Here is a 15,003-nt window from a genome sequence, read left to right as displayed (position 1 = left end):
CCCTTCCTCCCCCACAACAAACACTCTGTGAGGTGAGTGGGGCTGAGAGACTTCAGAGAAGTATGACTGGCCCAAGGTCACCCAGCAGCTGCATGTGGAGGAGTGGAGACACGAACCCGGTTCCCCAGATTACGGATCTACTGCTCTTAACCACTACACGACTGTGTGAGCTAAAAATAACCCTAGGATTTTGCACCAAGGTGACTCAAATTCTGCAACCAGTGGAATTTATGCAAATTAAGTGTTTTGATATATTTGACTATTTTGCATAATTTGCAGCATGGTTACTCAAGAAGTATGTTCCATTAATTTCAGCGGAGATTCCTCCTAAAGAGGTATGCATAGGATTGCAGCTCATGTCTGCTTTGGGGACAGGGAAAGAGGTTCATGGATGGCGCTGAACTCCAACCCCTGAAAAAATGCTGCTGGGGCACCTCTGGCTTCGAACATCTCCCAAGGAATTTTACAAGCTATTTCCCGTGCACTGTCTTTGCTGCCCAAACTGGGAGAAATAAATTGTTTTTGTGTGTTCGTTGTTCTTTTAAAAAGCCAAGTTCTGTCACTGGATTCTGCACCCAGTAACCAAATTGTGTGCATTTCTGTCCTCGTGCAAAATTGCAGCCTACAGCACAGAGCCTGCTTGCAGCAGCGCTGAAAAAATAGAGGGTGGGTGGTTCTCAGATGTTTAATATGAATGTAACACACCTGTTTATAGAAGGTGAGGAAGTGAAAACACTGCATCCTAATGAACAGGGGAAACGAAGGCTAAACTATACAGGACTTTGGAGATCCATAATTGAATCTCCTGTGTTTTTCCATTTCTTTTAACAGCAGACTGGGGGGACATGTTTCTAGGAGAAATATGGTCTATATAGAACCTCAGTGCTCAGAGAGAGTATGCCAAAGGATAACAGTTTCTAGGAAGAGAGGATTGTAGGCTTTTGTGTTTAGCTTCTTGTGGGCTTGAGCAAAAGGTTGCTGTGTAATATACAGAGTGATTGTGTAAGTGCACTTCCCCTGATACTGGAGTGTGGTCACTGTAGTACAGTGATTGTGGTTACTCTGATCACCACATGGTTGTCTGGAGGAAGTTCTCACTGATTAGACCATCGAATGCTTTCCTCCACAAGCACACTATACAAATGGCAGATTGGGAAGATATCTAGGCACGTCCCGTGGGAGACACTTGAGGGCTTGCGGAATAAGCAGTCGATGAGTCCAGCGTTTCCATAACGAAATGTTAAAAATAAAGGATTTGTCAGAGCTGTGGTTTCTAACGTGAGGAGGAGCATGCAGTGAGTCTATCGGGATATTATAGTACATCTGTCAGTTGCTTTTCTGTGGAACATAACTTGGTATTTGCAGTTCCTGCAGAAGAGACTTGTTGGAAGTTATAGCCAGCAGTAGGTCTTTGTAGTGCACACAGTTGATGGGGGCTTAATACAGAAATTGACGGGCAGGGTGAAACTCTGTAAGACAACTGCTGTTGCGCGGTGGGTTGCCTTTCCATGGGATATGATGTGGGGCAGTGGATTTGGTTGTCTGTGTATATTTATAAATAAACGCAACTATTCCAGAATGCCAGTTAGATCCCAGGGACTGGCTTCCAAACGAAACCCAAACTAGGTAAGCGCTGCATCCCTTGATTTTCTCACCGCTTGGGAGAAGAGCATGTTGGAACCTGACCATCTGGGATGTAACGAAGGTTCCCTTGCCTGGAAGCCTCTAAGCAGCCAGTGTGGTTGAGAGAAGATCACAGTTAAATCCTCTTTCAACCTGGTTTACAAAAAGGAAAACTATTCCTGTTCTGCTTAGGTGGAAGCAAGTGGCACTTTGATGTTCCACATCCCACAAAAGTGTGCATAACGCTGTCGCCTTATAGTCCAATCCTGTGCTCTAGAATCTATAATGATGAAGGGTAGTTGTGTGTGGGTGTTTCGCAGTGCTCTAATTAGAAGTAAGCCACATTGATTCCATTGGACTTGCATATAAATGTGTGTAGGATTGCAGCCCTGTACCCACACCATATATTTACAGAACATGACTTCCTCCCAGAGAATCCTGGCAACTGAAGGGTACAGCGGTACCTCGGGTTACATACGCTTCAGGTTACAGACTCCGCTAACCCAGAAATAGTACCTCGGGTTAAGAACTTTGCTTCAGGATGAGAACAGAAATCGCACAGCAGCAGCGGGAGGCCCCATTAGCTAAAGTGGTGCTTCAGGTTAAGAACAGTTTCAGGTTAAGAACGGACCTCCAGAATTAATTAAGTACTTAACCCAAGGTACCACTGTACTGGGAATTGTAGTTCTGTGAGGGTGAACTACAGCTCCCAGGAATCTTTGGGGGGAAGCTATGTGATTTAAGTGTACTGTGAGGGTGTGACTTAAGTGTGCACAGGATCACAACCTTACAAGTACTGTACAAAGCAAACAAACCTCAAACCTCTTGTCAACTATGGAACATACCGCTTGTCTGTTGTTCCAAATAAAACAAAACACATCACCTCAATGGCATCGCAAGCTTCTCTAAGCCTGATCCTAAGCATGTGTACTCAGAAGTAAGCCCTGTTGATTTAAATGGGAATTACTACCAAATAAGGGGCTTATATTGCCAAGTGATCCTAAGAATGTTTGCTTGGAAGCCAGTCCCGGTAAGTGGAGACTCCTGCATGGGATTATCCCTGTGCAACCAAACTCTTGTCCCTATTTACTCAGGCGGATCTTACTCCCAAGCAACAATGCAACTATAATCTTATAGCTTCCCGCGGATTTAATATTTATTAATTTTCAGCACATATTTTCCTCTTTTTTTTTTTACTCTGGAGTAAGTAGTTCTTCTGGAGGGCACTGCAGCGGAAGGTGAAAAACCCTAAGCTGCGGCGATATAACACCCATAGAGCCCCCAATCCTGCTCGGTGAGTCTACTCGGAGGTAAAGCCCCGCGAGCCTCCGCCTCCAGGGGCGCTAGAGAGCAACCACGCGAGGCCGGGAGCCGCGCAAGCTGAACGCGCGGTTATTGGCTGAGGGGGGGGGGAGAGGCGGGGAGAAGAACCCTTCCCACGTGACCCACCTCCAGAATGTTGGGTTCTTGCCCCAGAGCCGGCGCCGCGAGTCGATCCCTCGAGGCTGGGCAGCGGCAGCAGCAGCAGCAACATAAGCGGCGGCGGCGGCGCCTTCATTTGCAGCGTTCACGTGGGCGCGTGGTGATGTAATTCCTCCTCCACCCGCCCCGTCGTGGCGCTTGCAACGCCGCGGAGCCGCTCTCCGTTGTTTCTCGAGGTGGGGGCGAAAAGGCAACTTTTGTGTCTTGGGCCGGTTCTGCTCTCGCAGCCGGGGCGCGCGCCCGCCCGCCAGCCAGCCAGCCAGCCAGCCGGCCGGGCAGAGGGGGAGCCTCTATGGGGTGAGTGCAGCGTGCGCGCCCGGCTCCAACTTTTCTCCTGCTCCTCCCCTCACGTCTCTGCTCCTTTGGGAAGCCGCCCTTCCCAGGCGAACCCTTCTCTCTCTCTCTCCCCGCGCTTCGAGGTTGCCTGGGTCTCTCGCCTCCCCTCCTTGCGCCTTTTCTCCTTTTGTTGCGCGGAGCCCGGTCGCGGCAGCTCGGCTGGGGGGCACCAAGGAGGAGGGAGACGGGGGCGCTATGAATGGGAGCATTGTCTCGCCCTCCCTTCGGGAAAGGTTTGGGATGGAAAGCGAGCGGGGGGGGGGGAGCGCGTGTTTCGGGGTGCGTTTCAACGGGGGGGGTGGTTCCCCTTGGGTCTGCTTCAAGGGAATAAGAGAGAGTAACAGAGAGGATAAGCGGTCCCTCTGGAGAAGGGTCCGGGAATGGGAAATGCTCCCCCCTCAGTTCGTTTCCTTGCAGTTTGGGGTCCCTGAAGTTTAAACGGGCTTGTTTGGAGGATAGAGAAGCCGATTACACGCCCACGAAGTGATTGCTGGACGGGCGGGGGTTGTTTTATAGGTGCTCCTTTTCTTTCTCTCCTTATGATTCAAATCAGCTTTTGGTTTCTGTTGTATGGTAGATGGGAGGCCCCTTTTTTTTTCCTTTGAGAAAAAGTTCCTCCGGGGGGGGGGGGAAAGATGGGAAATGACACCTTCTGTCCCAAGAAGGAAAAGAGCTTTTCTTTCTTTCTTTCTTTCTTTCTTTCTTTCTTTCTTTTCCCCACAAGCAGACAGCACAAAGCCGAACCTGTCCCCTCCAGTGCGTTTTCCTTCCAAAGACCGCCTCAGCGCAACCTTTAGGGGGAAGACCTCTTGGCTCCTCTCCCCCTCCATCCCATAAGTGTTCATTGCTGTGGTCTAGACCCACCAGGGCTTTGGAAAGTTGACAGCTCCACAGCTTACATGTGAGTCATAATCACTGGGTAAGCTGAAAAGGCTAAAGAAATCAAAATCTTTGGGTTTCCCTCCTGCTGCCAAGGTATCCTCAAAGCAGGATTTTATTTAATTTTTTTGAGAGTGGAAGAAAAGATCCCATTGGAGGGATATGCTCAGGGTAAGCTGGTGGATTTTTCACACCTCCTAAGGGGATTTATCCTTTTCAAGGTACTTATGCTTAAATTTCTAATGTGGTGAACTTGTTTGTGTGTTTTTTAAAAGGGAGATTTTACCCATGTGTACCAGTTCCACACTGATGCGTCGGTAGCATAATTTACTGGATAATGAAAAGGTTCTACATATGAAATGATGGGAACCATTAACATCCATGAAAATCTACCCTTGTACTCTAGCTCATAACATGCTGTGGGCTGTGCCAGTAAGGTGTGAGAATCTATTTCTGTCTTTACTTGCCTGGTGGGAAATGTTAAAAAATGCCATTCTTGGATAAAGAAGTACAGAAGTAGTTTTTTTTCTCTTTCAGGGTTGTATTTATAAACTGGCAACACCTGCAACTTTTGATTGCAGAGTGGCTTTGCCCTAGTTAGTGGTGGCTAACCTGCAATCTTTCAGATGCTGAGAATCAGAATTGTAGAGTTGGAAGGGGCCAAGAGGGTCATCTAGTCCAGTCCCCCTGCACTGCCCAAGGTGGGGCTCAAACCCATCAACCTCAGATTAAGATTCTCATGCTCTACCGACTGAGCTATTGGACATCAACTCCACCGTCCTTGGCCTTTGGTCAAGCTGGTTAGGGCTGATGAGAGTTGGAATCTACCAACATATGGAGGGCCACAGGTTCCCCTTTCCTGCAACAGGTACATATGAAGTTGTTGAACTACTGGTCTAATTAGCCAAGTACTGGTAGCGGCTCTCAAAAATTTCAGAAGACATTCCCAACTTTACCTAGAGAAGCCAAGGATTCAACCTGCGACTTTTTGCATGCAAAACAGATGCTCTGTCACTGAGTTATGGCCCTTCCTGTGCATTAGAATAGATTTATTTCAAAGGCGGCATCACTTGATCAAGATTTGAGTGTCATCAGTGAAAGTTTGGGGGGATTTGTTGCAGGTTGTAACTCAAATTAGCCATTGCATTGTGGGCTGTTATGATTGGAGGGGTAGGAGTCTCTTTTTACACATTGTGTTAAGTAACCTGGATTTGCACCAAGTAGGGTGAGGCCAATTGCACTCAGACATTATAACACAGATATTTTCAGAAAGCTTTTTATCACTTTCCCGCACTGTATTTTTCCAAGTGTACACCTAAGCATGTAATGTGTAAAAAGGCCCATTAAGTAATTCCATGTGGAACTTATCCTGTAGATGTTGAATCCAAAGGTTACTGTGGTATCTGAGAACTTCATGATCTGAGTCTAGCTGTACATTTTGTATTGTTTGTTAAATAAAAACTTAGTGTTTGCTGCCTTCATATGTAAGCATAACCTATCTTCTTCCATTACTTTAAAATGAGCATGCTTGCATAGCTATATTCCCTATAAGTATGGCAGCACCATGTAAATGCATCCATCAGAAGGTGCAAGAGAAAGCACTTGCTGCCTTCTGGCTGCTAGAACCCATTGAAAGTGCATATAAGATTTTGCACAGGCAGCCAGATTCTTGATGATCGGTGGAATACAAAGGAACAAGGACGCTTGATTGGATGGCTTTCAACCATCCTTTCACCTTGCACTTTGGTGCTGAGCCAGATATTGTACTTCATGGTTGGCAAATGTAGCACTTTAAAATGACAGTGAGGCTAAAAGGGAGTAGCACATTTGCAAGAATATTGTGAATGGAGCAAGGCTTCTAATAGCTGCCATTGATCTTGGAATAACCATATGCCAGACAAAATAGGTCCTTGTAACTTCTGGTGTGTGTGTGTGTAAAGTTTATTTCTGGTAGGGAGAAACTGTTGCACTTCACCCATATTTCCTTTCCACTTGACATATTGGTGCTCAGGCCACTGCTTATTATTGAAACACTTCTCTAAATGGATACATTTTAAAAAGCAAACTTCAATGGAGTACTAGTACAAACTGTTGCTAAATACAAACCCTGCAGTGTACTGATTTACTGACGTACATGCTATTAAGATGCATAATTTTGAACAGGGGTGGGGACATCTTTTCACTTTGAGGGCTCACCACTGTCACTCAGGGCAGTGGGCTAGGCATACACCTCTCTCTTTGCTCCATCCAAACAAACAAGAAGTGTTAGCAGAATTCAAGAACGTTTTTTAACTCTGCAAAAACACCTGGAGTGCCCAGTAGGGCCAGTGAGTGTGGTGACCTGGGGAGAGGGCTGCATGTGACCTCTGGGCCTGAACTTCCCCAGCCTTCTTTTAGAATAATGTAAAAAGACAGATAGTAAGGATGCAGCCTGCTAAGTAGTGAATCCTCTGTTCTGGGACTGCTCCCAATCACTGACAAAGCTATCAGTTGCTAGGAAAGAGACGCAGGGGTTTCATGCACTAGAGAGAGTTAAAATAGCTGGATCCCCTGCCGTGGAAATGTTAATTTGGTTCTGGTACATCATCCTTGAGGCATACTCATGATTCAATAGTCAAGGTGAAACCTGTGGTTCATTATGATAGCTAATTGGCTCCATGAAAGCTGTGTGAGGCGGGGGCTGTGGCATTTGAATGATGCAGATAATTTGATTTCCTCAGCTTGAGCCTATACATTGGGGGCCTGTGGGCTAGATGTGGCCCCTTGACTCCTGCTTCAGTTGGGTTTGCAGAAATGCCTTCAATTTATTGCTGATTTTCAGCCTTTCTTCCCCTTGGCAAGGTGGGTTGCAAGACTCAGTGATGGATCTTAAGCGTCTGTGTCCAAGCTGTGTACTTGGGTGAGAATTGTGGTCTGCAAGAGGGATGGAGAAAGGCATGAATTCCCAACTCCCATCAGACCTGGCTGGCATAACTGATGGCCAGGAAGGATGGAGTTCGTCCAGCAACATCTGTAGGACCACAGGTTCCCCATCTCTGGACTGCAGGATACTTAAAAAGAAAAAAAAAAGTAGTCTTGCTTTCTACTGCTCCAGAAGACAGAACTAACTCTAATGAGCTTAGCAGGCAGGAGAGCTGATATCAGAGGTTTCCAAGGAGTCTGGACAGTTATTATTTATAATAATTTCTATACAACTTTATACTTTTAAAAAATCTCATAGTAGTTTGCCTTTTTTTAAATAATATTTATTAAGTTTTTAAAAAAGAAAAAGTTACAAAACAATAAACAGTGAACAAAGAGCACACAAAAAAGATACAAAAACCAAAGTTTAACATAAGTAGAAAAAATAAAAATAAATAAAAATCCCTCTTTCTAATATCTTACTGTTCATTTACTTATTTTCATGACTTCCTCACACCTTCCTTTTTTGTATTCCATTTAAAAATTTGTTCAGCAAATTCATACCCTCTTAATTTACCCTTAATTGTTTATCCCCACATATTCTGACTTCAAATTTTCATCTGATATTAATCAATTCTTACATATTCTTAAATACCTTTTTCATTTCATTATAGATCATCTCATAGTAGTTTGCAACCCATTAAAACATCAAATGAAACATTCAAGCTTCAAAGAAAACTATTTCAGCTCCTTCTTGAAGTGACATATTGTTCCCCCATATTTATCTACCTACTTAATTTATAGTGCTGCCCCATAGCAGAAGTGCTCTAGGGAGCTGGTGTGGTGGTTAGAGTGTTGAACTAGGACCTGGGAGATCAGGGTTCGAATCCCCACTCAGTCTTGAAGCTCACTGGGTGACCTTGGGCCAGTCACAGCCTCTTAACTTACCTCACAGGGTTATTGTGGGGATTAAGTGAGGAGGGGGTGGACCAAAGGGTGGGCTATAAATGCAATTCTGCTTACGTGTTCAAGAAAGGTGGAGGGGCCAGCCAGATGGCAAAGTCAACCACCAGCCTGGCATCTAGAGATCTCCATGTGGTCACGATTGGACCCACGCCAGTGGCAAAACATTCCTGGCGCCTGGGGGATTTTGAACATTGTCTGAAATAACAAACACAAATAAAGTAGATAATCATTTAATAGTACAAAGTGGATAGCAAATGGCTGAGAAAAAGCAGCAAGGTCTACCTTCCTCCCTTAGGTACTGCGCAGTCTTAAGGTGAAAATGAGCAATGGCTGACTATAAAGTATACTTTATAGGTTTTGGTTGAATGTTTCTTTCGTTTGACTGGAGGGTGGCTGTGTGATGGATTGGACAAGGCTGGATATTCAGGTTGTCAGTAGAGTAATCTCAGGCAGTGCAAGAGTGAGCCTGTGGCTAATTGATGGAGCAGCCCAGTCTGTCAGCAGAACTTATATCTGAAGATAAAAACTGGGTTAGTGGCTCAGAAAAAGAGTTAACGTTTTATGAAGCTAAAGGAGAAGCTGTGCTGGAGGGGAAGGCAGATCTCTGGAAGAATTCTTACTCTGACCTTTTGCAAGGGGGGATAGTTGGCTTTTCCTTGTGTTAACTGAGTGAGTTGACACTCTCTTTGGAAAAACTCCCCCCCCCCATTGGTGACACAGAAAATTGATGCAGGTGGTGTGCCACCCGCTCCACTAAGTTAAGGAAGCAAATAAGCACTCATTGTTGAATGAATTGTCTAGAATTGGAATTTCAAATGTATTATTATAGTACTTCCAAAAGGTGGCTTTCATAAACTAGCCAGCATGATAAAACTGCTTGTGAAGGGAACTAGAAGAGGACAGAGATCCTACCAGCCCCTTGAGATGGGTCGTGCAGTGCCTGCAAAGGGCTTGCATCATGTGTCTGGCAGGCCCTTTCCAAAATGTTGTGTGGATCTTCCCTGAAGGAACTGACAGTGTCACCTCTGACCATTAGACCTGCTGTCTGGAGCTGATGGGAATTGTAATCCAGCAGTTCCTGTAGGAATATATGAAAGCTGCCTTGTTGCTGCTTAGTCATTTAGTCGTGTCCGACTCTTCGTGACCCCATGGACCAGAGCACGGCAGGCACTCCTGTCTTCCACTGCCTCCCGCAGTTTGGTCAGACTCATGTTTGTAGCTTCAAGAACACGGTCCAACCACCTCGTCCTCTGTCGTCCCCTCCTCCTTGTGCCCTCCATCTTTCCCAACATCAGGGTCTTTTCCAGGGAGTCTTCTCTTCTCATGAGGTGGCCAAAGTATTGGAGCCTCAGCTTCACGATCTGTCCTTATAGCTGCCTTATACCAGATCAAACCACAGTGTTACCTAGCTTAGCATTGTCTAAACTGTGAATGTCAGTGGCTCTCCTGTAGATCTGGAGGGCTATGGTTTCCCCACCCATAGGAGCCAGTTGTGAAGATCCTCTGTTTTATGCTAGTTTAAATTAATAAGAAATGTGAGCAAATTAATCTCTATAGCTAGAATACAGTATGAGCCCTGTTGTACACAGTGGCTTGTCTCCAGTGTGGCACTACATACCGTGTCCCATCAGTGCAAGGATTTCTGCTTGTGCAATAAAACTCCCCCCACCCATGTTCCTTAAACTGTTCTGAGCCCCCAACCCTCTGGAGCAGATTTGGTGAGGGCATGGGGTGCCTGAGGAGAGGGGAGGTAATGTTCTGTTGCACAAGCGGTGTGCCGACTGAACGTATTAGTTGTCTCCCACCCATTGTACAAAGGAGTGTGCCCAGGCCACCTGAAGCTGTCACCACAGAACACTTCTAAAATGGTTACAGTCGATCCCATCAACTGTTTGGCAGGGAAGAGGCACCCCCTTCTCCTTCTCTGCAGTGATGATGTGCCTGTGTCACTACCTGCCACATGAGAGGGTACAGTTGTACATGCAGTATTCATTGGATATACATATGGAAATTTGTGAAAGTACTTTCCTAAACAGAATAAGAGCAACTGCTGTGTGCTGTAACCTCTGTGGACACACTACATTTGTTCCTGGGCATTTGGTTAGGTGTATCTTTTAAACATTGCTCCGCTTCACCCCATCCTATACCCAGTAACTACCTGGCTTAATGAGACTTCACTATAGTTCATTTTAGGGTTGCTTCTTTGCGGAGGCTTCTGTTAACAACCATCTTAGGACACTGATCTGCTAAGGCAGAGCTTTCCTAACTGTATGTCATGACATGCTAGTGTTGGCTGCAGTGCGTAGGTGTGTCGCGTGAACGTTCAGCACACTCCTTCCAGGATTGGAAAGCAGTTAGTTTAACCTCTGGTTTGCTAGTAAAACTGAATTACTGTGTTGTGAAATGATGTAGAACTAAATTACTGTGTCACGAAATGATGCATGTCTAAAATGTGTGTCACCAACATGAAAAGTTTGGAAAGCTCTGCGCTAAGGGTTGCTTCAAACCCTTGTACATTTCTTGTCTACTGGACTTTTCTTTGAAGAAAAAGCATGACAGTCATGTGCTTGTTAGTTTTGCATACAAATCTGTTCCACTGCAGAATGGAGTTTATGCTTTTTCCTAGAGGGAAGTGTATTCCATGCTTTTTTCTCTTTTTTTTTAAAGCGCAATGTGTTTTAGTCGCTTTTGGTAGGAGAAGTTAGTGTGGTTTTGGTGCATTTTTAAAAACTGAAGCAAACAACAAAACTGTTGTTTTGATTTTGTTGTGAGAGGGTCAATTGATTTCTGTACATAATACTGCATTTACTCCTTTCCTCTGAAGTTGCATGTGCTTTATTAAATTGACCAAAGTGTAATGATGTTGGTGTTGACCTTCTTTTCAGTCTGCAGAAGTACCTCTTGATTAATTGCTGTAGCTATTCCTGTGTTTTGTAGTTCTTTGAACATTCAGGATTATTTCATTTTCTTTGGCAAATGTGGATTTGCCCTGGTTCTGCAAGGCTTAATACACTGATCTGATCTCTCTCTTAATACCGGCAGAATTGAATTCTTTAGGAGCATATCTCACTAATGCATACACAGAGAGCTGTCCATTATTGTCTGTCTTCTAGAGCTGGAAGATCATGGGAATAATGAAGCACTCATTCTAACCTTGAATGTTTTTGTTGTCTCTGCATTAGGAGGATAACAGGAAAATGTCCAGGTCATATCTGTTTTCTTGAGCTTGGGAATCCAACCCTCTTCTATTTGACTAACAAAATCCGCAGCTTATGACTAGCAGTTCACATGCAGTGTAAGGGCTTTTTGTGGGGCTACTTTCCACCCTTAGGAATGAATGGAAACCATTCATTTATATGGGAGGCAGAAAATTGATGCCCTTGAGGAAGACCACAGGAGGAAGGGCTAACCTTGTTCCTAGTGATCTTGAGCTATGAAAAGCAAGGTAGCTCTTGGTGCTGCATGCTGGGTTCTGTTTCTTGGTCATGCCAGAGCAGTAAGAGCCAAAGGCAGCCAGTGCAGAGTCAGTTTTTCTTTCAAGAGGGAAAAGTACTAGAGACTTACGAATCATGGAACTGTAGAGTTGGGAGGGACTCCAAGGATCATCTTAATTCCAATTCCCTGCAGTGCAGAAATCTCAATCTGCAGTCCCCCATCCAATTTGAAACCATACTGGATCCCGCTTAGCTTTATCACAGCAATGCAGGTGACTCTTGCAGTATGTTTCCGAGCGCAATTCAAAGTGTTGGTGTTGACCTTTAAAGCCCTAAAGTGCCTCGGCCCAGTATACCTGAAGGAACATCTCCACCCCCATTGTTCTGCCAAGACACTGAGGTCCAGCGCCAAGGGCCTTCTGGTGGTTCCCTCACTGCAAGAAGCTAAGCTACAGGGAACCAGGCAGAGGGCCTTCTTGGTAGTGGCACCAGCCCTGTGGAACGCCCTCCCATCAGATGTCAAAGAGATAAACAACTACCTGACATTTAGAAGACCTTTGAAGGCAGCCCTGTTCAGGAAAGTTTTTAACATGTGACATTTTAATGTATTTTTAATCTTTGTTGGAAGCCGCCCAGAGTGGCTCAGGAGGCCCAGCCAGATGGGCAGGGTACAAATGATAAATTACTATTACTACTACTATTTATCCATCCACAACAGGGGTGGGGAATGTTTTTCAGCCTGAAGGCTGCTTTCCCTCCTGGATAACGTTTTGGGGGCTGCATGCCACTGATGGGTGTGGGCAGGGGCAAATGTAGGTGCGGACAGGATGTGACTCTTTCCTTTTGGTTACATTCCAGTCAGGGAAAAGGCAGAGTTACCAACATCATAGACATATCTCTGTCCTCCTTCCCATGCAGGCAAGCAGGAGGCATTATTGCAGCACACTTTTCGGGCATGTACTCAAGGAGGGCACAGAGCCAGAGCCAGTGAGGGGTGTGGACTTGGGAGAGTCTTGGGGTAGTGGTGGATAGACAGTCCTGGAGAGCAACATTTGCTCCCTATTTACAAATTCACAATTTGGTCAAGCCACATTAGTTTTCAAAGCAGCACATCAAGACACTCTTGAAACATTTCAGGGCTGCTTTATTTTATTTTATTTTTCATTTGATCCAAGGAGAAAGTCTGTGAAGGGTTGTGGGGACCACCCCCATTTTGTATCTAGATCTCTCTGGTCCTAGCCACTGCACCACATTGACTTCCTGCCAGTAGCTCCAAAACTCTCCAGAGCTTTCTGTGTCAGGTGCCCTGCTTTCCCTGCGTAGGTTGGAGTCTGATAGAAATGGCTCTGGAGGGGGGTCCAAAGTTAGCGCTTGCCCTTGCAAGCCCCCTTTGCATGCTGAACACTTAACATGAACACCAGAAAAGGGCTTGTGGTTTCTGCCTCTTGGTCTTGTCACTTTGCATATTCAGCAACAGGACATCCCAAGTGTAGAGGAAATCCAGTTATGTACAGTACATGCATGTGTAAACCATTCCTGAGAATTCAGCATGCATCCAGTCTCCAGTCTTTTACCCCCCACCCCACCCTCACTCCCAGCTTTCATATTTTTAAGTTTCTTTCTCCTTTTAGAGGCTCCTTTAAAGAAGCAGCAGCACAAGAAGTTTACTGGGTTTTTAGTTTCACTGAATTATCCTTGTTAGCTTTGCTGTTCATGAATAAGGGGTTTCTTTGCCAAGTGGCACTTGACTGGTACTGGTGTGTTTAACTTAATGTGGCGTTTTATTTTTGATGGAGGAACGGGAATAACCTCTCAGCAAAGGCATTTGCAAGGTTGCACAATGCACTCCCTTATTCTTTTGACGTGGAGGTTTACACTTAAATGCAACTTCTGTGGGGTGTGTTTGTGTGTGTGTGTGTGTGTATTTCTGACTCTGCAATGACGCTGTCTTTCCGGCAGTGTAACTACTTAAGGATGACTCAGCAGACTTGGGCATCCCTTAGTTTCTGAAGACCTGCACAGGTGTTTCTTATGCTACATGTTTTGGGTCAGGGCTGGGGGACCTGGAGGCGCCGCTCCTCCCTGCACCCCATGCTGTTGCCTGGCTGTAATGTGTCCTGTTCAGCAATAATGCCTCTTGCTTTCCTGGATAGAGAGAGATGTGTGTGTATAAACCTCTGAATTTTGTATGGCTGGAATGTACCCCACTGTACAAAAGTAAGAGTCGCACCTGTTGCTTTCGCCACAGCCATCACTGGTTTGAGGCCCTGGGAAGAGTCACATTTTAACTGTAGGTGTGAACACCTGTGTCATGCACATCAAAGAGCTTAGGTTGGCCTCAGTTCTCCAGTCAATCATTGGGGGCTGTTTGTCCCCTTATTAGGCAGTAATTCTTTTTATTTTAATGGGCAACAACTCATGTCTTTTTTCCATTCTCACCCCCTTCCCCACATCTAAGTTCACAGTGGTTCCTTGGTATCCGTTGTATAAAATTCAATCTGCAACTGAAATTGGCAAGTTGTGCAAACATTGGAGATTGCTGTTTCTGACCACTCGTATGGAGTCAGTGAATGGCAAGATAATCTTGTGTAGTGTCACAGTACTGCACAACATTTCTGTGGCTCCCACTGCCCTCCCAGTGGGATTCTTGCTTTGGAGGGATTGGGCTTCCAAGCCAGTGGTTCCCAAACATTCCTCCTCTTCCACGGACCTCTTGGAACTTGTTGAGGATCTTAGTGGACCACCTAATAATAATAATAATAATAATAATAATAATTTATTATTTGTACCCCGCCCATCTGGCTGGGTCTACCTAGCCACTCTGGGCGGCTTCCAGCAAAGATTAAAAATACATTAAAATGTCACATGTTAAAAACTTCCCTGAACAGAGCTGCCTTCAGAGGTCTTCTAAATGTCATGTAGTTGTTTATCTCTTTGACATCTGATGGGAGGGCGTTCCACAGGGCAGGCGCCACTACCAAGAAGGCCCTCTACCTGGTTCCCTGTAGCTTAGCTTCTCGCAGTGAGGGAACCGCCAGAAGGCCCTCGGCGCTGGACCTCAGTGTCTGGGCAGAACAATGGGGGTGGAGACGCTCCTTCAGGTAGACTTAGTTATTTTTCTGCCTGTTATAGCAATTGAAATTCCACAGAATTCAAATTGTAATAAGAACTAAAAGAAGTAACAAAAAATACAATTCAGAATCGATATGACTATTCAGTGCAATGGATACGCATATCCCAACTTGAACCACAGATCCACAGACACATAGCAGATTACCTGACTGAAGCTTATGGAGCACTGGCGGTTCACAGTTTGGGAAACCTCTCTTCCTTTCAGTTTTCAGAAGTGCTTTCCTTGCAATCTAAGGATCAGGGCGGCAAG

General features: G+C 45.3%; 1 protein-coding gene and 1 long non-coding RNA gene across 5 annotated transcripts in view; one reads left to right on the top strand and one right to left on the bottom strand.

Annotated features, from left to right (window-relative positions):
• The window catches only part of LOC307226424, a 34,585-nt gene extending 31,397 nt beyond the window's left edge, over positions 1-3,188 (bottom strand). Inside the window, exon 1 of the long non-coding RNA XR_013843405.1 lies at positions 3,073-3,188. This is a non-coding gene — a long non-coding RNA (uncharacterized lncRNA). The remainder of the gene's footprint in view (positions 1-3,072) is intronic.
• Positions 3,102-15,003, top strand: part of RAI14 (retinoic acid induced 14) — a 106,539-nt gene continuing 94,637 nt past the window's right edge. For 2 of the 4 annotated variants that reach the window (XM_079994762.1, XM_079994759.1), the window contains exon 1: positions 3,144-3,402. The gene's annotated coding sequence lies outside the window, so the exon portion shown is untranslated. Of the gene's footprint in view, positions 3,403-4,203; positions 4,343-15,003 lie in introns of those variants that run through there. The other 2 variants (XM_079994760.1, XM_079994761.1) reach the window with 2 other exon arrangements.

Source organism: Podarcis cretensis (assembly GCF_951804945.1).
Source record: "Podarcis cretensis genome assembly, chromosome: 11".
NCBI classification, from domain to species: Eukaryota; Metazoa; Chordata; class Lepidosauria; order Squamata; family Lacertidae; genus Podarcis; species Podarcis cretensis.
The sequence above is the reverse complement of the archived record's forward strand: the minus strand, read 5'-3'. Positions and strand labels throughout refer to the sequence as shown.